Below are 24,369 nucleotides of genomic sequence, written 5' to 3'. Positions count from 1 at the left end.
GAGTTAAAAAGGTGCGAGCGGAGAGGAAACAGACAGGAATATATCCAAAATCTGGCAGGGGTCGTTCAAATTTCAGGAGACATTGAATTTGATCCTTACAGAGTATCTCATGTCCAATATAAAGATTCGACTCCAAAGGTTTACAGCAGAGAAAGGAACAAGGAAGTTGTAAAGGACAAACAGGATTGAGAGAAAGATGCAGAGGCATATTGGTTGAAGTTTGACCAACTAGGTGAAGAAAACCTGGAACATACTAAGTATCACGAGATAGACGTAGAGGCAGAACAGGAAAAAGGGAAAAGAGATAAGTTAAGGGAGAAGAGAGGGCACACGATATGAGAGAGCAGGGCAAAGTATGTGAAGCTCGAGCAAATTACACTGAAGGACCTCGGGAATTAGAACAGAGATATTGTGGCAGGAAATCTTACATTCGCGGCAGGAAGCCAACAGCGACCAAGGAGAAAGATTATGACCTTAGATACAGACCTGCAATAAGGCCTCCAGACAGATATGACCCTGGGCAATATCCAATATTGATAAAGGGGGCACATGGCAAACATTCGACCTTGAGGGGCTGATTGCTCGACTTCCCAACGTCCATGAGGGGGCCAGCAAATGGATAAAAGCATTCAAGGAAGAGACAGTGGGCAAAATATTGGCTCTTGGCGACATTAAGGCACTGTGGGCCCGAACCATGGGGGTGCCAACGATGGAAAATGTCTTGCGCATGAGTGGCGCACACTGGATGGTTGATCCACTAGCCGATGGAACTGAATTCAATCCATATCGAGCTGGCTTATGGGGGGCCCTGAGGAAAGAATATCCGGTCAAGATTGACCCCAAGGCACTGAAGGGTGAGCTTCTTACTGATACAGAGAATCCAGCTGCCTACATCAGTCGTCAACTGAAAAGATGGAGGCAGGAAACTGAGGAGGAAGCTGAGAGAAGCCCTCTACTAAGCACACTGTTCAGAACATCAGTGATAGAGGCCATGCCAAGCCCAGTAAAAAGCAGATTGGAGGACGTTGTGGGACTGACATCAAAGTCGTCCAGAGAATTCTGTGACCATGTGGTACATGCCATAGAAAAATACAGAAAGGACGAGGAGAGAATGAGGGCGCAGGAGAAAGACATTCAAAGTAAAGTTGCTCAGCTACAACTTAGTGAACTGACTAACAAATATAAGAAAAAATTTCAAGCCCCAGTTCTGAATAATCAGTCAGGTGAAGAGACACCTGTCACTCAAACCTCTGCTCCATCTCCTGTCCAACCCCCTCCCATCATCAATGTCTATTCCCAATAGCAACAAATACAACAACAGGCTCCAAAGATGAGGAGACCACCTGCATCGCACCGCAGAGGAGGCAAGGGGGGACGACCTCCAAGACAAGGACCTCCAAGTCTCTGCTGGGGATGCGGGCAGCCCGGACACAATCGCCAAAGTTGCCCATCAAACCCGTGGCCAGCTTCCAATTGGACCGAACGGGGTTCTGGTGATCAGCCACCCCAACGAAGATTAACGGAAGACGGAACTGTTCTAAAATTCACGGAAATTTGTTAGGGAGAGATGGATTATGTAAATTAAAAGTAAAGAGCTGGTGTTCACCACAATGACAATTCTGGAATCAATCTTCAAATGAGCGTAACATAAAAAAGAACAAATGTTTATTGCCTGGGGGATATAACTGAACAAATGACTAAAATTCTACAGAAGTGGGAACATTTTAAATTCAATCTAATACATAATAATAGGAAAACAGGGAGCAGCCATAAATATTGACCCAATCCTTTCATTTTCAGAGTGATACAATGTTCCTGAATCTATAACATACATGACTTTGCGGGTAAATCTTAATTTGGAATCAAAAGACTTGAGAGGTACTTTTAGGGCGCTGCTAGTTTACTGTTTTATTTTTACTATTTGTATTATTGAGTTGTTTAAGCATCTGAAGGTTAAAAGCTCCAGAGTGCCTGTGTGGGCGCACATGTGTTACATGCTCTGTACGTTGGTGGGGTTGATGCATAATGAAAGTTTATTATTTTGTTTATTTTCTTATTAAATTGATAGTTGCAGCTGTGGCATTGCTAACCATGTTGATTTCTGATTTGCACAGTGTAGATAGACTGTGCAAGGGGGGAAGTGGTGAGAAAAATTAAACAGGGATATTGGTCGCCATTTTTGCAGACAATGGTGGATGATGTGCTAGGACAATGGGAAATTTGTGCCCAAAATAATGCAAGAAAAGGAATATTAGCCATATTCCAGTGCCAGAAGGACCATTCAAACATCTAGTCATAGACTATGTTGACGTGAGAAAATCAGTGCATGGAAAGCATTGCATGGTAGTAATAATTGATCGCTTTAGTCGTTGGGTTGAAGAAATAGCATCAAAAGGCCTAGGGTCAGAAACTGTTGTTAAGTTCTTGATAAAAGAAGTAATTCCACGTTTTGGTATACATTCAGAAATAAGTTCAGATAATGGATCAGCATTTGTGCAGAAGGTAGCTCGAGGAATCTTATAACAGTTAAGAAGCAGACAAAGGTTGGTAAGTGTATATCATCATCAGTCTCAAGGGACAGTCAAAAGAGTTAATGGGACTCTAAAAGGCAAAGCAGCACAAAGCTCGATTGCAATGATGCTTTACCACTTGCACTAATGAGTTATCGCATGCAAACTAACAGAAGCAGACATTTAACCCTGCATGAGAGGCTGACTGGTGGACTCATGCCACACCGCATTTGAGAGGACCCTATAAGCGACCTCCGCTTGAGAAGTTGCAAATGCAGGTGAAGGAATATATGAGGTGGCTAACTGCCATACATGAAGTCATCTATTTACAGGAAAAAAACAGGGTTCCTGATTCTAGTTCAGTAGCAGAGAGCCCGGTGGTGCCAGGAGACCAGGTCCACATTCAGGTCCAGAGAAAGTGACGCGAAGGGCCGTACACAGGGCAACACCAACTGCTGTCCAGGCGGAGGGAAGAACTACATGGTACCATCCAAACCACTACACCACTGTCCATAGAGCTGAAGCAGAAATCTAGCATTGCCACGCATGAGGACATCTATATCAACATATATGAACTTTGCACTTCCTGTTTCAGTATCGGGTTGATATATGTATACTCTGTATCAGCATATTAACATGCATTTGTTACTCATGGTGTTTGCATCTGTATTGGTAAATGCAGGAACTACAATATTCCTGTAGGAAGAACTCTTGATTGTGTAAGTTTATGCAAATCTCATTTTGATCTTATTTTCAGTTAAATAGGTAATTCATTTACTCAGTAATCACAGTTAAGCAATTCATATTTCAGTTTTACATTGTGAGTTTATGTTTATGATCTACACACAACTGGGCACCGCAGGCAAAATGCTGACTTGACAAGATCTGCCAGGCTTACATTCCATTTATAACCTATTTTTATGTATGTAACCTATTTTTATGTACGTATTGTTATGGAACCACATCCAGCGCAAAAGCGTAATCGCCCATGATTAAGTTGAGAGGCAAGGGGGTCGTGAGGGAATTTTTCTAGCATATTGATGCTAGTTTTTGCCCGTCACTGGTTGTTTGGTTCCAGCTAAAATATGTATATCATCATGTTGGCGATATTGAAATCGCCAAAGGGGGAATTATGTGGAAGAAAATGTACTTTATTCAGGACAATAGTATGCAAGTTAACCGTGTGTTCTTGGCAATCATTTAATATTATGTAACTGTTCAATATCAGAAAGGAAGTACACAAGTTGTTTTTAACCTTGAGTGTTTTACCAGAAGCGTTCATCCATCATCAGCGAGGAAGCGAAATTGTGTATTGCCAGGTCACCGTGACATGGTTACTAACCTTAGTAACTAACTAACTACTAGCTACCTAGCCAGGGCCAACAATAGAACAATGGAAAGTTCTAGTTTGGGTTTGTGAGGGCTGGGGTGAGGTTCTAGGAACTCCTTGATATAAACTGATGTTGGCTCTATGAGGAGCCAGTGCCTATATTCACTATGACGTGTAAGATAGCACTCATGTGTGAATGAATAAACGAAGATACACAGCCTCAACTGTAACTGCAAATTGATATATAGAATTATACTATTGTATATTGTTCTTCTAAACACCTTCAAACTGCACCTAGTCACCCCATCTCAATTCCATTGAGTGCAGTTAATGTGTTTCAAGTGATTGTAGTATAATGACACCTGTGTCTAGGAGGTCCAGTCAATGGTTCAGAAGTATTCCTGCTAGATCTACACAATACAGACAAAAGAACACTCCAAGCAACTCAGAGAAAAGATATTTAAAAAGAATAAGTCAGCGGATGGCTACAAAACCAATTCCAACTCACTGCGCATCCCCCGGAGTGTATTTAAATCCATCATCAAGAAATGAAAGGAGTATGGCCATCCTCACAAACTGAGTGACTGGGCAAGTGGGAGACTGGTGAGGGAGACCACCAAGACACCTATGACCTCTCTGAAGGAGTTAAAACCTTCAGTGGCTGAGATTGGAGAGACTGTGCACACAACTGTTGCCCGAGTTCTTCACTAGTCAAAGCTGTATGGGAGAGTGGCAAAGAGAAAGCCACTGTTGAAAAATCTCGAACTGGAGTTTGTCCAAAGGCATGTGGGAGACTCCAAGCTCAATTTGGAGGAAGGTTATTTGATCTGATGAGACAAAAATTTAGCTTTTGGGTCATCAGATTTTTGGCTCTGTTTGGCCAACACGTTAACACTGCACATCTCCACAAACACACCATCCCCACATTGAAGCATGGTGGTGGCAGCATCATGGTGTGGGATGCCTCTTGGCAGCAGGCCCTGGAAGGCATGTAAAGATAGAGGGGAAAATTAATGCAGCAAAACTTTGTGAAATCCTGGAGGACATTATGACTCAGTATGCAAGAGAGCTACAACCTCTGAGAAGAGCTGTTCACGCCCGATTCCAAAGCAAGCTTACAGAGCTTGTGCTTTTTTGCAAGGAAGAATGGACAGAAATTGCAGTATCCAGACGTGCAAGCCTGATAGAGACCTCTCCACACAGACTCATTGCTGTGATTGCAGCCAAAGGTGCATGTACTAATTGGCTTGTACCTGTTCTCTGCTCAATGACAATGAAGTTGAATCAAATCTAATTCACTGGTGTAGCCTTACTGACACCTACTGGAAGTTTGCAGATATTGCTGCATAGTAATGACTAGTGATCAAAACACATCACACACAATATTAAACCCAAATAACACAAAAAAGAATATAAAGGAACCCTCTTATTAACATCCTTTCAATGGAAATAGGTTTGTCTACCCTAAACATGACATCTACGCCACATTGAGGTCACAGACATTCCTTATGTCACCCTTTGTCCTTTTGTCACCATCAAGAGAATTATCATTTTGGGTTAATTTAATCAGTGTTACATATTGGCAACATACACACATCTATTCCCATGTCTGAAGAAACACTAAGCAGTGTATTGGATACACAGCAACATGACTTCATCCAGGGTCATGGGTGGCTTCATCACTTTCTTCTAAACACTGTAAAACGGCACCTTGTCCTCCCATCTCATCTTTACTTCATGTATAAATTTGCTCTTGGCCACACCCAGAATAGGCCTCAGCTCAAACATCACCTATAATGCAGGTAAGTGTTAAAACTTGCAACAATGCTTGCTGAGTGGATAAGCCAAAATTAGGAATTAATCACTGGCATTATGAAGATCCTTGAAACATGGCTATGCATCAGGGATCATTGTTACCTTGTCCTCTTCTTTCAGGACGTTACTGTTGATGAAGGCTCTTCTAAACACCTTCAAACTACACCTAGTCACCCCATCTCAATTCCATCGAGTGCAGTTAATGTGTATCAAGCGATTGTACTATAACGACACCTGTGTCTGGGAAGTCCAGTCACTGGTTCAGAAGAATTCCTGCTAGAATTACACAATGAAGACAAAAGAACACTCCAAGCAACTCAGAGAAAAGATATGTGAAAAGAATAAGTCAGGGGATGGCTACAAAACCAATTCCAACTCACTGCGCATCCCCCCCGAGTTCATTTAAATCCATCATCAAGAAATGGAAGGAGTATGGCCATCCTCACAAACTGAGTGACTGGGCAAGAGGGAGACTGGTAAAGGGAGACCACCAAGACACCTACGACCTCTCTGAAGGAGTTAAAACCTTCAGTGGCTGAGATTGGAAAGACTGCGCATACAACTGTTGCCCGAGTACTTCACAAGTCAAAGCTGTATGGGAGAGTGGCAAAGAGAAAGCCACTGTTGAAAAATCTCGAACTGGAGTTCGCCCAAAGGCATGTGGGAGACTCCAAGGTCAATTTGGAGGAAGGTTATTTGATCTGATGAGACAAAAATGTAGCTTTTGGGTCATCAGATTATTCACTCTGTTTGGCCAACACGTAAATACTGCACATCTCCACAAACACACCATCCCCACATTGAAGCGTGGTGGTGGCAGCATCATGGTGTGTGATGCTTCTCGGCAGCAGGCCCTGGAAGGCTTGTAAAGATAGAGGGGAAAATGAATGCAGCAAAATTTTGTGAAATCCTGGAGGACATTATGACTCAGTATGCAAGAGAGCTACAACCTCTGAGAAGAGCTGTTCACGCCCGATTCCGAAGCAAGCTTACAGAGCTTGAGCTTTTTTGCAAGGAAGAATGGAAAGAAATTGCAGTATCCAGACGTGCAAGCCTGATAGAGACCTCTCCACACAGACTCAGTGCTGTGGTTGCAGCCAAAGGTGCATGTGCTAATTGGCATGTACCTGTACTCTGCCCAATGACAATGAAGTTGAATCAAATCTAATTCACTGGTGTAGCCTTACTGATACCTACTGGAAGTTTGCAGATATTGCTACATAGTAATGACCAGTGATCAAAACACATCACACACAATATTAAACCCAAATAACACAAAAAAAGAATATAAAGGAACCCTCTTATTAACATCCTTTCAATGGAAATACGTTTGTCTACCCTAGACATGACATCTGCGCCACATTGAGGTCACAGACATTCCTTATGTCACCCTTTGTCCTTTTGTCACCATCGAGAGAATTATCATTTTGGGTTAATTTAATCAGTGTTACATATTGGCAACATACACAAATCTATTCCCATGTCTGAAGAAACACCAAGCAGTGTATTGGATACACAGCAACATGACTTCATCCAGGGTCATGGGTGGCTTCATCACTTTCTTCTCAACACTGTAGAACGGCACCTTGTCCTCCCATCTCATCTTTACTTCATGTATAAATTTGCTCTTGGCCACACCCAGAATCGGCCTCAGCTCACACATCACCTATAATGCAAGTAAGTGTTAAAACTTGCAACAATGCTTGCTGAGTGGATAAGCCAAAATTATGAATTAATCACTGGCATTATGGAGATCCTTGAAACATGGCTATGCATCAGGGATCATTGTTACCTTGTCCTCTTCTTTCAGGACGTTACTGTTGATGAAGGTTCTTCTAAACACCTTCAAACTACACCTAGTCACCCCATCTCAATTCCATTGAGTGCAGTTAATGTGTCTCAAGTGATTGTAGTATAACGACACCTGTGTCTGGGAGGTCCAGTCACTGGTTCAGAAGTATTCCTGCTAGATCTACACAATGAAGACAAAAGAACACTCCAAGCATCCCAGAGAAAAGATATTTGAAAAGAACAAGTCAGGGGATGGCTACAAAACCAATTCCAACTCACTGCGCATCCCCCCGAGTTTATTTCAATCCATCATCAAGAAATGGAAGGAGTATGGCCATCCTCACAAACTGAGTGACTGGGCAAGAGGGAGACTGGTGAGCGAGACCACCAAGACACCTACGACCATTCTGAAGGAGTTAAAACCTTCAGTGGCTGAGATTGGAGAGACTGTGCATACAACTGTTGCCCGAGTACTTCACTAGTCAAAGCTGTATGGGAGAGTGGCAAAGAGAAAGCCACTGTTGAAAAATCTCGAACTGGAGTTCGCCCAAAGGCATGTGGGAGACTCCAAGGTCAATTTGGAGGAAGGTTATTTGATCTGATGAGACAAAAATGTAGCTTTTGGGTCATCAGATTATTCGCTCTGTTTGGCCAACACTTAAACACTGCACATCTCCACAAACACGCCATCCCCACATTGAAGCGTGGTGGTGTTAGCATCATGGTGTGTGATGCTTCTCGGCAGCAGGCCCTGGAAGGCTTGTAAAGACACAGAAGGTAGAAAATGCGGCTCTTTTGGGGCATGACGTTGCATTGGATGAGGGGGTAGGGCATGTGATTTAAGTCTTACACACCCATCTTGCATTCCTTTGCTGTGCACATTTTCCCATTTTGGTTCATCACGTTTCTTTCCAATAAACTCCTTTGCCCACTGCAATTTGAGTGTTTTCTCCAAATGCTTATTTATTCCATCACTCTGTGAGACATTACTTCTATCACTAACTAATACATCAAGTTTGGCGTTAGCGGCATCCAATTCGCTATGGACAACTAACGTTTCCTTTTGTTTTTTCAATGTTTCTTGTCTTTTAGCCAATTCTGCTTCCTCACTCTATGGCGTGCTTTTCTTCAAGAGCCGCCAATTTAACTTCTAGCGCGGCTTTCTCAGTTACTACTTGTTACTACAGTCTACTTGTTTGATCATCCATTGTTTAACAAAAAAGGGAAAAAACTTCACAAAAAAATCTTGTTATCCTTTCCAATGAATGTATAGGCATATTACTGTTCCGTTTGACATTACGCTACTTCAGCGAGGAAATGCGCACATAAATTAACAAGCGGCGCTTAACTTTCTTCTGGTAACTTAGGATCTGATCAAACTTGTTTCAAAGTCATTCCATAATTCAAACGAAAATATAATCTAATGAAATCGTCCAATCTTCGGCTCCTTGAGCTCTTTGTCTATGTACTTTTTAACTTTTAAAGTACCAGAGGCTTACCGCACCTGTGGGAATTGTTTGCCTCGTCGTTCCTTTGTTCCTTTGCGGCCTCTTCCTGGCGTGGCCTTGGAGTTCCAATCCTCGTGATCCACCGAGTTTTGAAAATCCATAAGCACACAGCTTTTGACTTATATAGTGACCATTTATACCAAAAAGCTGTCCCTTTGATGGTCACATTGTCGGTGGTGACTGGGGGTTCTTAGACGCTTGTTGAATTGCAAAAAAGGAAATCCAAAGAGGTCCAGGCAAAGTTCAAATAACAATGATGGTTTATTAATAAAGAGGTCTTATAGGGCTTGCATACAAAGAAGTGAAACTTGGATGTTGTTGGAATTAGATCATTGTTTTATGGTGAAACTACATAACAATTGCAGTTTTGACCATCAACACAATAAGGTTTCATTGCATTAAACAATAGTGTGAGAAGTTAGTAATATATTAGTCTGTGGTGTTTAAACTACTTAATCAAGGCATTAAAACTTAATGGCGTGTCCAGACACGACTTCCGTTCCTCACTGCACATGCGCAGTAGTGCACACAGGAAGTGACCGTCTGACCTCTCTGGACCGAGCGGGAACGCACCTGCAGCTACGGATGTCAAATGTTGGTCGAAAATTTGTCTTCCAATCAGCTATCCATCGATTTTTTGGTAAGTACGTTTTTACTTTTAATATGCGTTTGGTTGTGTAACGATTACTTTGATATAGGATTTCAAAAAGCCTGTTGCTAAACGTTGCCGCTTGCAAGTTTGACCGCTTATTGTACGCATCCTTTGTACATTAACTTAGCTGTAAGTTGAGCCAGCTGACAACGTGAGGTCTCTGTCATTATGTGTACACGTAACGTTAACGTTAGAAGGGTGATTTGAAAACGGGGATTTTTCTCTATCCTTTGCATGTTACGTGTCATCTTAATATCTCATGCAAGCATTAGCAAATGTAACTGAATACAGCAAAAATGTACGATTTAGTGTGCAGTTACCCTGCAATATAAAGCTCTTTGAGCAGCAGGCCACCTTGAAGTTACATATTGAAAAAAATTAAATTGAATTAATGTTTTGCAAGTTGAGTTTGTAAATTCGTTATTTTAACAGAAATGTAATGGTTTAATAGTGGCATTTTAATAACTATCATTAAATGTTCCCAACTCTGGCCTCATATTCCAGGAAAAATATTATGATATTATATATTCATTGTGTTCATCGTGTAACAACTCTAATTGTGAATTTCAGATTTGTGAGTTGTTTCAGGAAGTGACTTATTGAATGGATGCGCAGCCAGCGGCTCAACAGCAGTGGTAAGCATATCTCACCTCTTTGATAAAAGTGAATTAATTGTGGTTGTTGTAGCTCAATTGCTTCAGAATCGTTGTGCATAACAAGAGATACAATTGAGAACTAAGAATGAATTTGATCACTGATCACTTTTTTCCTTCCTTGTAGTTTATGAATGTGGAAATGCAAACAGTGTGCTGAAACAGTATCTGCAAGGTACCAATTACTGAAGCATTATAGGCTAGTGCACAGCCATTTTTGCTGGAGACTTTCAATTCCATGCACATACTACGATTGCCCGTGTTAGTTCAAATCATGGAATGCTCTGAAGACTCATTTAAGTAGGTGTCATGTTGAAGTTACAGCTGTAACAAGTGCAGAGCTTGTAACATTTACATGTATTTTGTGCCCAGGAAGTGTCATATCATCTAGTAGAGAGTACTTTTCCCATATCAATACCCATTTAAAACGCTATGAAACTGTCATTTGTGTGTTTCAGAATTGTTCTTTTCAAACAAATATATATACTACTTTCAAAACTCATAAAAGCAGGAAGCATGGCTGTTGCACAGTAAACGACTTTAAAGTTGAGCTGGTGAAAAGTATTGATGTAAATCATGAAGATCACCCATCTGAAGAACCTCTGATATTGCAGAAACTGGGTATGATTTAGATGCTCATGATTTGATTGAAATAGACACAGACAACGAGAGGCTAGAAGACAGAATGATTAAAAAATTTGCATCTGTTTTTTGAAATTGGAAATTTTGTCACATGTTCCAAGCTCAGCAATTGATGAGTTTTTAGAAGAACTGCACTTTATTTTCACCTCTGCTGTGGTCCCCATATCAAACAGTACAGCAATTGATGTTTTCAAAAAGCACGACATTCATATTGATAAGTTAGTAATTGATGAGCTGGCCCTTGCTATATCTACCCATAATCCTTTGGTAAAAGCTATAGCTAAAGACGGTCCGATAGCTTCAGCTTTTAAGGGTAAACAATACTACAAGGAGCATTTTAAGGTAGTTGAACCTGTTGAATATGTACTTGAGGCAAGGTCCAACAAAAGCTACCAATGTGTTCCTTTACTGAAGTCTCTACAACAACTGCTTGGACGTAATGAGGGAGGCAGTGGCTCAGTGGGTAGTGCTTCCGCTAGGGAACCGGAGACTCGCCGTTTCGAGCCCCTGCCGAGGTGCCCCTGAGCAAGGCACCGAACCCTCAATTGCTCCCCCCTCTGCAAAGGGTGGTAATGTAATGTAAGTCGCTTTGGATAAAAGCGTTTGCCAAATGATCGTAATTTAATGATGTTGTTGATAGGGTTGTTGATACACCTACCACCTGTTCCCTAAGTCGTCCGAAGTAAATATCTTTTCAGGATGGTGAACATTATAAGAACAACCCGTTCTTTTCAGCTGGAGAATTAAGGATTTCCCTGTGCTTATATATCGACGACTTTGAGGTGTGCAATCCCTTGGGGACGTCTCGAAGAAGCACAAACTCTGTGCTGTTTACTGGATATTAGGTAATTTACCTCCCGGTAGTAGCTCAACTCTCTCTTCTATTTACCTAGCATTGTTGTGCAAAAGTGAGTATGTTAAAGAGTATGGTTACAGGAAAATATTTGAGCCTCTCTTGCATGATATTGTGACTTTAGAGCAACAAGGGTTATTCATTCCACAGCTGGGCACATTCATAAAGGGTACAGTACAGTGCGTGATAGCTGATAATCTTGGGGCTCATGGTCTAGCTGGGTTTGTAGAGAGTTTCTCAGGGATCTATTTTTGCAGATTTTGTACAGCTCAGAGTTGCCTCATTCAGACGCAGGAAGTAAAATTGGGCACATTTGAAGCCAGAACCCGAGAAGGCCATCAGCTGCACATCACAACAGCTCAGAAAGAAGGTGTCAGCTGCTTTGGTGTAAAAAAAGTTTGTGTTTTGACTGACAGGTTGTCTCATTTTGATGTTACGAGTAGTTAACCCCCCAGATATCGTTAGTTCCGGTTGAATTGGCACGGTGTATCACAGTGCTTCTGTCTAAGAAGCTGTTCACTCTGGATCACCTCAACATTCTCATTCATTCATTTCCATATAAGTGGGGGGATAAAACTAACCGCCCTCATTTGTTACCACAAAATTTGCAAAGGAAAAAGACAATAGGTGGCAACGCCCATGAAACTTGGTGTCTCCTTCCACTACTTCCTTTGATAGTTGGAAGACTTGTTCCCAGTGATGAATCTGCATGGCATGTTATTTTGGATTTAAAGGATATTGTGGAATTGGTTGTTGCCCCCATTCATACTGCAGAGTCAATTGCATATTTGGAGTGCAAAATCTCAGAGCACCGACAACGATATCAAAAACTATTTCCTGATAAAAAGTTGTTGCCAAAACATCATTTTCTGGAACATTTTTCAAAGCTCATAAAATGTTTTGGTCCCCTTGTGACACTGTGGACAATGCGCTTCGAGGCCAAGCACAGCTTTTTTAAGCAGGTGGTTAGGCATACAAATAACTAGGAACATAACTCTGCCATTGGCTACCAAACATCAGTTGATGGTGGGCTATAATATGCTCATACCTGATTGTGAAACATTATCTTTGGAGGTTGCAAATATCTCAAAAGTCCCCATTGATGTCCTGAATGAGGATGTTGTGAATACCCTTACTCAGAAGTACCCTGAAGTCACTGCTGTAAACCTTGCTCATAGTGTGACCATTAATGGTAATACCTACAAAAAAAGCACGATAGTTGTGCATGGATCATGTGGGGATCTCCCAGAATTCTCTGAAATAATTCAACTGTGTATTGTAAAAGATGATTTCAGTCTAATCATCAGAAATCTATCTTCTTGGTATAGAGAGCACTACAGAGCCTATGAATTGCATCCAACAAGAGAGCTGGCATTGGTTAATGTGAAGGAGCTTGCTGACCAGTACCCCTTGGCTGACTACAAATGTGGATCCATGCGAATGGTGACCTTGAAAAGATTTGTGCATGTGACAGGTAATCTGTTAAATTTAAATAATGTGTTACAATACTGACATTCACAATTGGAAAACTAAATGAACATGTACTTGGAATTGAAAGAAAATACTTATTGTATTTTTTTAGGACTCACTCAAACCAATGAGACGAGACAGGGACATAACAAAGCACAAACAGAAATCAATGATACATTTTAGGACAAACCTTTGTACAGTATTTGCCTATTTTACAGTCAGGGCTTCACGTACTCGGGCACCATACCTGATTTCAGGCACAAAGCAGTTTTCATACATATAATACTTAATTTAACACATTGTATACATTTCCTCCTGGGAATATTTCAGGCTCACAAATATTTTTTCTTTAATCCTTGTACATTGTACAGTGTGATGCATCGAAGCAAGTACTTGGTTATGATAATCTCAAAATTAATCACTAGAGCCCTGTAAGTGTCAAGTAGGGAGGCAGTAGCTCAGTGGGCAGAGCTTCCACTTGGGAACCGGAAGGTCGCCGGTTCGAGCGCCTGCTGAGGTGCTCCTGAGCAAGGCACCGAACCCTCAATTGCTCCCCCCTCTGCGAAGGGTGGTAATGTAATGTAAGTCGCTTTGGATAAAAGCGTCTGCCAAAATGATCGTAATGTAAGTAATTTGTCATGTTTTTCTTCTCAGATGAAATAGAAGATGGCTGAAACCCTGAGGGTCATACTTGGAATAGACAATGCATGGAAATTGAGTCTGCCCTGCGGAATACCGGATTCTGTGGATGAACTCAAAGCAGAAATTCAAAGACACTTTGGCTTGTCAGGAGATTTCAGGTTGCAGTACAAAGACTTTGAATTTGATGACTTCCTGAACTTGACATCTACTAGTGAAATCAAAGATAAAGGCACTGTTAAAGTCATTTACTTGCCTAGTGGTTCAGGAACCTGCCCTCTTTAAACTGCTTCACGACTAGATGATCCTTCTTCATTTTCTTCAACAGCAGATACCGACATACTTTCCTCCACATCCTCTACATCCCCCGGATCATCATCCCTTAGATCACAGCCCTGGCCCAAAACTTTCAAAATACCCCAGTTCAGCTATGAGGTGCAGATCCAGCTAGAGAAAGCCAATGATTTTAACAACAGTGACACTCTTCTCAATCCAAGTTTCAAACTTAAGTAAGATATTCTCAAGGGCTTGGCATCAGAAATTGTCAAATACAAAATCTATCCTTCAAGTGCAGAGTTTGACGATGTTGCTCAGGCGCTAATAACAAAGTATCCTTGTTTAAAGGAGCGAGGATCAGTCCGTGGGTACTACGGGTGGAGAATAAGTTTGAAATACAAAATGGCCAACTACCGCACAAGACTGAGGAACATTGGCTGCCCAGAGTTAAACATAAATTCTATGAAAGGAAAGCGTGGTGACACCAGCCAAAGTCCAAACCAGGTGAAGAAGCCGCGGAAAGCTGAAGTCAACTACTGCCCTGATTATCCATCAGGCGAAACTAAAGAAAGCCTTGAGGAAGAAAGGAAAGCCCTCTTGTTGGAAGTGATAAAGAAGGAACCTCAGCTGATAAAAAATAAAATGCAAAGAACCTTTGCCTTTAGAAGAAAGGAAGTCGTTAAGGACATGCCCTTCGTAGCACAATTCCGAGACAGATGGCCAGCTCTTTTTTCTGCGAGAGAGGTAATGCATTATTGATTTTTGGTTTATAGTTTAAGTTGTTATAGTTGTATATGTTTCAAAGAATAACTTGCTGAAAATGTCAGTGATTGAAGCTCAAAAAACACTCCAGAACACATTCATGCAAACACTGCATTCCTCTGCCTGCGTGCCAAATGAAAAAAAACAAACTTAAATGGGTTACTGGCGCAAGGCTTTTTTGCAGTTGCCCTGAACCGAAGGGGGGCAGCAAAATCACAGGGGGTCCCCAAGGCTTTGTCTGCTCTGAGCTTGTCAAAATTAGATTTGCAGATTTGAACTAAAATAACAATTTATACAGAAGTTTTTACACAAAACTGTTTTGTCCTCACTCAAAAGTACTGCAGTAGGCTACACGTTTGTGGTAATGAATCATTATTATTTGCTTTGTCAGGATGAGTGTGTATAAGTTATTCTGTTGGGTTGTTAAAAGAAAAAATGTTGAGCTTGTTCTAGAAAAAGGATATTTACCAAAGTTAGGTTCTAAGAATGGAAACAATTAAAATTTATTTTGGATTTTTTTTTGATGAGTGTGCCGGATGGGGAACACAATTTTTCAGGTCTGTTTTAAAACAAGTCGAAAGTAAACATTGTAAATGTAATCAGTATGAACAGGAGAATGAATTCAATCACTGTTAAAATTATTGCAGTTTCTTTAACATTCTTCCAAAGATAGTTCATGGTTTTTTTTGGATAGAATAAAACACAGTCCTGTGTATCAAGCAGTGGAGTTGCAGAGACCACTGATTAAAGGGTAGGTTTGCAAATGTTCCAAATATTAAACAGTTAGGTGCCTGTATGAACACCAAAAGATCCCCTTCAAATGTGATTCCAGTGTAAGTGACGGGAGCCAAAATCCTAGTGTGTCCAGTGATTTCGTGCAAAATGGAATTTATCATTTGAAATGATGAGATCATGGGTTTCACATGGGTTCTATTTGTGAGTGATGCATGGAGTGTTTGATAGCAATACAAAATGTTATAACAATGTGTTCCAGGTGAATGCAGAGTTCACCCGCATCACTACCGTGCCTCTGCTGTGCACATTCCTGTCCCAGCTGGATAACTACACAGACAAGCTCATGGGGGTGTTCAGAAAGAAGGGGGGAACAGCAGGACACAGTATCAGCCTCATTATGGCAGCCATGGACAAGGTATGTGGTAGTGTTGGGTCAGATATTTTGACAAAAACCTAACCAGACCAGTATACTGAATTTGCATCCACTACCAGTTCCTAGCAATCCTGATCTTGACTATGGGATGCAGACACGGACGGCAACTTGTGACCTTAGGGTTATGGTTTGGTTGGGGGTTAAAAAACAAACTTGTCCGTGGCTGTATCCCTGGCTGCACGTAGTTGTGCCCACCTTTCATGTCAATAACAAAAGTCTTTCAAAAAGCCTGTGCGTGAGTGGAAGAATAGCTGCCTGACTCACACACACAAGTACTAATCTCGCAAACTACTGCACCAGTCGGCCTAATATTTTCTGTGCATTTGTAGATATCTACTCTCAACAACCTCTCCCGGTTGCAGGCATTCACAGTTGTACATAACCTACTTCATTGACTGTTTCCTGCTGCGATTGCAATGCCTGCCTGACAGCTGACTCCCCTGGCTGGGAGGGGTGCAGCTGAACCTGGCGCAGATGTGCACTCTACTGAGTATACCTTTGTAGTTAACATAATGCTGCCCTTTACTGTTGTTTTGCAGGTTGGTTTATTTTCCTCTGAAAACATAGTGGGCCAGGCTGTGATGGTCCATGGGCCAATTTTGCCCATGTGTAGCGTACGTTGTGAATGTTTGTTTATCTTTACAGAATCCCAGCATTGAAACTTGTCGGGAATGTGTCTTAAAAGGGCTCTGCTGCTACCTGAATGAGAAGCCTGAGAGCCTCATAAAGGAGTTCTTGGTGACTTGCATTATTGAGTATGAATCATGGCCCAACCAAGAGAATCGTGGTGGAAGTCATAGAAATGTACTGAATGGGACAGTTTACAACGTAGAAATTAACTTGTTTGTAGTTTATTGTTGACAACTTTCTTTATGCTATGCTATAATTGTTTATAGATGATCTCAAAACATCATTGTGTTCCTTGCTCTCTCTACTGCACAAGAACTCTGGAATATGGCCACTTTTTTACTATAGCCTCCCAATTTATAGACATTGTCACATTTTGATAGAGAAATCAATTTGAGTAATTGAAATTAACAACAGCGTTCTAATTCATTCTTTTTCTTTCCATTTTGAGGATGTTGATCCTGATGCAAAAAGAGAAATGGAGGAAACGGTCCTGGGAAGCTACGTCATCCGTCATGAAGGAGTAGAGGTGACAGATCCCCCTGGGGATATTGGCATCATCATTGAGGGAGTGGAGGTACTTGGTGATCTTGGAGATGTGGCAAGTGGGTGTGCAGTCCTGCTTGGCCTGATCTACAGCCTGAACTTGAGCTACCCCAAAGATCTGAGGTACACATTTGAATTTATTCAAAAAGTGTTGATGCAGTTGGATACCAACAAGCTTTCCAACAAGGTGCAGGTCCTCAAAAACAAACTACATGGATAACACCCTTGAGTTAGGTTCAGTGGACTCAGTTAAATAGTTGTTGTGAACATTCACGTCTATTATTGATGGGGTGAAATTTGTGTTTGGTAGATTATATCTCTGTTGTAACAATGCTTCTTGGCAATACATTTTATACCGTTGGAAAGCCTGTTTAGTCCCCTTTTAAATGGTGCTCCATTTGTAAGGAACATTGTTACGTATGGTGTCTACGTATTATTTATGTATGTAGGCCTATTCTTGTTTGGTTCTGTTATGTGGTGTTTTTGTCTCCCTCTTTTGGTCTGCGTCTCCTATTGTCTCAGATGTACTTCCTGGTTCCAGTCATCACCACTCACCTGTTCCATATCACCAATCAACTATCCCCACACCATATATACAGCCCCTTTGTCTTCAGTTCTCTCTCTTGTTCCACTCTTGGTTTGGTGTAGTATGGTTGTTGAGCTCCTACCTTTTGGATTATTTGTTAACTCTTTTGTGTTAGAAGCAAGACATGTTGGCAATTTTACAATTTATTCATTTAACAAACAGTCAGGAGCCAAAGCAGCGTCTGGAAAACCATACACAGCCACAGGCTGTTGTGGCTGTGTATGGTTCTTCCACATGCTACTGAGGCAAAAATTGCCAACATGTCTTGCTGCTTCCTTGTTACTGATAGACTTCAATCATCCAATCCACCAAACAACACTGAACAAGAGTCAATAGCAACAGCAGAATAAGCTGTTGCAACCCATATACTCAGCTGTGCTGCTCCTCCCACAAATGCATGTTCCTTACAAATGAGGAACCATTTAAAAGGGGACTAAACAGGCTTTCCAACGGTATAAAATGTATTGCCAAGAAGCAATTGTTGAGAGAAATAGAGAAATAATCTACCAAACACAAATTTCACCTCATCAATAATTGATAGTGCCAGAATAGTGAAAAGCAGTCGTATGCAAAAGGTGGGGCAACATTTTGCATTATTTGAAATCTCGAATTTTGTCATACCTCAGCCGGCAATGTAAGCATAGCGTTTGTCAGGTACTTCAAAACTACACTGCACACAGAGTTCAAGTACATATTCACTGGCCTGTTGTATGTCTTGTGAATGACACCGGAGCCTAGCGTGCTCACCGAGTGCGTACCTATGCAGAGTGGGTGCCCTCATTTCACTGATAACTGAACTTGCAGCATTTGTTTCATTATTTTCCCACTGAGCTGTGCAGTGCAGAGCTGGTCAAACGTGCAAACAGAAAGTCTTCAAACCTGGCGTGGCCTTGGTATTGGGTGGGAGGGGGGGGACGTGCTACAGACCACTGCAGTATACCGTAGGAAAGGAAAGGTCATGTACAGTATGTGGGATGGAGCCGACAGGCCAAAACAATACAGAAGCATCTGATCATGACAAGCATAGTAAGACCACAGCCTGGATTTGATTCGTGCACACTGTAATATTGTTTCTAGTACAGTCAAGTCTCGTAATTTTTTCACATAGCAACAGGTGGTGGATCCAGTTTTCAAGCTTCAATTGTTCGATGTTAATAGTTGTAATAGTTGTAATATTTTTTCCCAGGTGCAATGTTTTCTGTTTTCAGTTTGTTAGTACTTGCTGCTGCCTTGAACATGTTGGCATTTTGGACTTGTTTTTTTTACAGCAGTTTCTAATTTTCTACTTTGTAATATTTCTGTTTTTCATTTTTTCATGTTTGTACAAACTGTATAAAATGCCATGCTTTAATAAATAAAAGCAGTTGAAGTAAAGTTAAAGTTGTTTTTCACTCATTGATGAAGCATGTAGTTTTTAGTCATGTAAATTTCAAGCAACAAAGTCCTATGTTAATACAACTCAACTGTGTTTTGTCACATTTCCTGCGTTAAGTAAATCAGACATAACTGCGTTCCGTAAATCAGACATAACTGTGTTTAGTAAATCAGACATAACTGCGTTTAGTAAATCAGACATAACTGCGTTTAGTAAATCAAACATGTCTTGGGTAATTTCAAAATGTGTGTGTTAAGTTAATTCCACATAACTGAATGAGGTAGCATTTAATTTATACTGTTTGGTGAGATTTTCTTAACAGTATTAAGTAATAATCAATTCTCTATGTTTTATCGCATTTATTCACCTTAGTTATGTGGAACCGGTTGACATAACTGTGTTAAGTAAATTGGACACTTCATTTCTTTCAGTATAACTTAAATCAATAAAGGCTGAAACTTGATTGATGATCAGGAGCGGGTTCCTATGTCTATCCTCGCCTACAGCAAGCCAGCAAGGTCAAAAGCTGTGTGCTTCTAGTCAGCCACGCCTCCTACTGGTCACTCTCCTATTTAATGGCCTTTTGACCTGTAGAGGGCACAAATTCTCAGAAAATGGAAATAAAGACAATGATTAGAATAACTTGTGATAAATAGCAAAATGGCTCCTACAGAGAGAATGATCATTCTGGGTTGATTTAATCAGTGTTACATATTGGCAACATACACAAATCTATTCCCATGTCTGAAGAAACACTAAGCAGTGTATTGGATACACAGCAAAATGACTTCATCCAGGGTCATGGTTGGCTTCATCACTCTCATTCTTCTAAACACTGCAAAACGGCACCTTGTCCTCCCAGCCGGAAGCTCGTTCCATATCGGGCTGTCTGAGGGAGAACTACGCCGACTGAAACAATATTAGTATTAGTTTTTATGTGTTAGTATTACATAATTTAATATTCCCCTCTCCCTTTTTACCAAGTTTGTGTCGTGAAAATACTCCTGGCTCAGTTCGCACTTGGCTCATAGTGTCGAGTTGTCTTTTATTGAGGCTTTGGTTCCCCCTTGTGGCCATTCTGTAAACCGCAAACAACAGACAAGGAGTGATGTGCTGTCAATTTTAAGGCAGATAATTTTTCAGATTTTCAACATCTGCTTCTCTTAATTTGAACCTTAAAATGCCACGCTCACATGCTGGTGCACCGCCTGTACACAGCGTTTTCACTCTGACTGTGAATTTCTTTTGGGGGCAGAACCTTGCGGAGAAGAGCGTAGCGGTGGAAGGAGAGAAGAAAAGCATTTTTGAGGTTTTATTAATTTATTTCCATCCATGTTTACATTTTGTCTGCATTTGCTCTGAAACATGACACCGACTGCACTGTATGATGTCTGCGGGGAGAATGTCTTCGGTTCTAAACATTATACATGGACAAAGACATGGTTCAATGTTTCATAGAAAAACATTGAAAACGTGTTTCAAAATGAAAAAAAAGGTATTCAGTTAAGACCATTTGTAATAAACGCTATATTTAAAGTTTTGCTTTTCACTTTTGCAATCCTATGAAGGTAACTTTTCATTCAATTCAATAAGTTAACACAGCTTTTGTATCTGTTGTGTACATAAAAAAAAGGATTTCACTTGTTATGTTGTACACAAAATGCTGAAAGAGTGTATCTTTGTTTGAATAAATTAAACATTTTGCTACAATGTTCATTGTTGAACGTTTCATCCCTTGCCTGCTTTCCCCCGGGTAGGCACCAGGTGGCACCAATTGATGACTTTAAAATCATCAAACACAACAACAGAGATAAAGACATCAACTGGTGAGTATCATCACAGTTGTGAGTGTCTCTTATATGCGGTTGTGAGTTTGAGGCCTGGCATCTCTCAAATCTCCAGTTAGACCAGCTGGAGCTCTAGAACTCTTTTAATACAACCACAAGTGTCTCCTGCATGTCAGGGTTTGCAATAGTCTATCCTGCTTGAACCTCTTCAACTGTCTGAGTGTCCTCCAGTAAGGTCAGGGAGACAAACTAGATCACCTCAATGCACCTTCCTCCCTGCACCTCCACAAACATTGATGAACACTACGTGTTTTACTTTTAGGAACAATATTTCAGCCTGTTTATTGAATTGAGTTCGTATTGGTTAAAAGGCAATTCCTCATTTCACCGGTAGGGGCGCTGTCACCATTTCAGACCAGGAGAGCAGCAGGTGAAATAAGCGAAGGAGATAAACGGTACGTTATTGTTGTCGTCTCGTTATTTTTCTGTTATCAGGTCGGTATTGTGCTTTTAAGTCAGAAGAAGAGTTATAAAGTTTGTTTGCGTGTTTAAAGTTCTAATGAACTCTCCCCACTTAAGTAGCTTGGTGCTATTGGTGGCTAGCAGTGTACGTAATGTGTGCGCGTGTTTTGTATTAACTGTTTCACCAACAGATTTCTGGACATTGTGTTTGCGTTTGTCAAACATTGTGTGAAGTCTTTTCAGGTCAATTCATCACTGGATTTAAGTCGAGTGTAAGAAGTCCAAACCACTGGGAATAGTTCAGATATAGGTCCGTGTGTGCTTCTGGCACAGAATTGATCGACCCTCTATTCCAGGGGTCGGCAATTAAGTTTGGCCGCGGGCCAGATATTTTCCAAGCCATTACATGGCGGGCCACAACCAAAACAATGGCTAATTTAATTAATTAATAGTGGGGGAGGGGTTATAATGAAAATGATAGGCGTTGTTGAAATGACAAATCAGACGCTATATCAGGGCAATAACGAGACATTCAAGCGGGCTGATGTAGGTTAAATTTGTAGACTGACCACTGGGGGCGCTATTAGTTATATGCCGATTTTTCCACGTGTTGCTGTTAGGTGTCAAAAAATGGCTGTATCAAAAAATCTGAAGAGAAAAACTGACAACGAAAATAGGATATTTCATGAAGAATGGACAGAGAAATATGCTTTCATCCTCCCCAGCTTTATAAATGCAAAGCCCGCATGCCTGATATGTAACGAGGGTGTCTCTGTATGCAAAGAGTATAATATTAGACGGCACCACGAAACGAAGCATGCTAATTTCAAGGTTGCATTCCCTCCGAAGACAGAGGCACGACAGCGCAAAATCGAAGCACTGAAAGGAAGTTATGCATACAGCAGCAGGATCCTGGTGCGGGGCCTCACATCCCAACAGAAGGTAACGAGTGCATCGCTGAAAGCGTCATGGGTACTCGCAAAGCACAACAAGCCGTTTGTTGATGCAGAGGTCTTTAAGGAGATGATGGTGACAGTTTTGGAGGAACTTGATACCGGCAAGTCGATGGATGGTGTGATCGGGTCAGTGAAACAGATGTCCCTCTCTGCGAGGACCGCTGCCCGCCGCATAGAAGTGCTGCCCGACGCAGTGCAGGGTGCAATTATCGACGGTGTCAGTCGCGCAAACTACTTCTCCTTAGCCATAGACGAAAGCACTGACAAAACAGATGTAGCACAGTTGTGCGTTTATGTTAGATATTATGATGGGAAGGATTTCAAGGAAGAGCTGCTGTCTCTAATTCCATTAGAAGGGCACACCACTGGAGATGTTGTATTTGAGAAACTAGAAAAGTTGTTTCAGTTGCATTCATTATCATTTGAGAGGGTTAACCTAATCGTGACAGACGGGGCTCCTGCTATGATGGGAAAGCACAGAGGTCTGGTGACTAGGCTGAAAAAAATCGCCCCCCAAATCCACGGGCTGCACTGCCTCATCCACCAAAGTGTCCTTTGTGCCAGACTGAGTGGCGAACTAAGGGATGTCATGGACAAAGTCATGAAAGTCATTAATCTTGTCAGAGGTACATCAAGCACCCAGCATAGGCTTTTCTGACAACTTGTGGCAGAGTCAGAAGATGCCACCCACGATGACTTGCTGCTTCATAATGATGAGCGCTGGTTAAGCAAGGGGAAAGTGCTGGATCGCTTCTGCGCGCTATTGAATGAGATCAAGGCGTTCCTTGGAATGAGCAAGAGCATAGCAGCAGCTGACCACCTTATCCTGCTGGAAGATGAAAAGTTCATGTCTAATGTAGTGTTTTTATCTGACATATTTGGCCACCTAAACCAGCTGAACCTTCAGCTACAGGGAGACAAAACAATCGTGGACATGGTTGAAAAACTGGAGTCATTCACGAGGATGCTTGAGATGTTTGAGGCAGACATATCCACGGGCAGGCTCCTACATTTCAGCACCTTAAAGAGGACAGCGGGAGAGGTGACGGAGCTGATGGTTGACTTCATCAAGAAGCTACGAGCCAACTTCAACTCTCGGTTTGATGACTACTCCATCCCCAAAGACATCATTGACTTTATACGTGACCCTGCAGTAAAACCAGCCGACAACTTCTCCTCCCTGGCAAAAGAAACGATCCCCTCTTTAGATCAGGCTGCGCTGGAAATTGAAATGATTGATTTCCAAACCACCTCAGTTGTGCGAGATGCGCCGAGAAGTGTGGAGTCTGTGTGTGCCTTTTGGGTTGGCCAACTATGCTCCGAGGAATACAGCAACCTCAAGAAAGTCGCACACTACATTCTGACAATGTTCCCTTCCACCTACGTGTGTGAGTCCTTATTTTCAGCCATGAATGCAATAAAAACGCACGAGAGGAATAGACTGACTCACAAAAATCTGGAGAACTGCCTGAGGATTAAAGTGACGTCTATTTCACCAGATATCCAGAAAATAGTGACAAGCGGGAGATGCCACTTTTCACACTAGGTGAGTAATCTAAACCAGTGTCTAATCTGAACTGTATTTTTAATGAATGTCTCGTAGGCTAGGCCTAATTCTTACGAAGCATACATTAAATGTAACACATCTGCTCTGTCGTTTCAGGAGCTTCAAGCACTCCAGCCCATGGTCGAGCTTCTTTTTTGCACTGATTTGTTCCGATTTGACAAGTGTGTTGTTATCAGTTTACATTTTTGGTGTAATAACTTGAGTAGGCTACGCTATGTTTGAAACTCGTGTTTTACTTTTCACAGTCTGTTTGATGTCTGACCTGTTTGAAAGAAGTCGTGTTTTAATTTTCACAATTATATGAAGCTATGTACCTTGTACATCGTTGTATCTTGTTGATCGCTTGTACCCGCGATCTCATTCTTTCGGTCCCTACCCACAGTTAGTGACCATA

Source organism: Genypterus blacodes, unplaced genomic scaffold (assembly GCF_046128005.1).
Source record: "Genypterus blacodes isolate CSIRO-AG114 ecotype Tasmania unplaced genomic scaffold, CSIRO-AGI_Gbla_v1 ptg000141l_1, whole genome shotgun sequence".
NCBI lineage: Eukaryota > Metazoa > Chordata > Actinopteri > Ophidiiformes > Ophidiidae > Genypterus > Genypterus blacodes.
Note: the sequence above shows the minus strand (reverse complement) of the source record.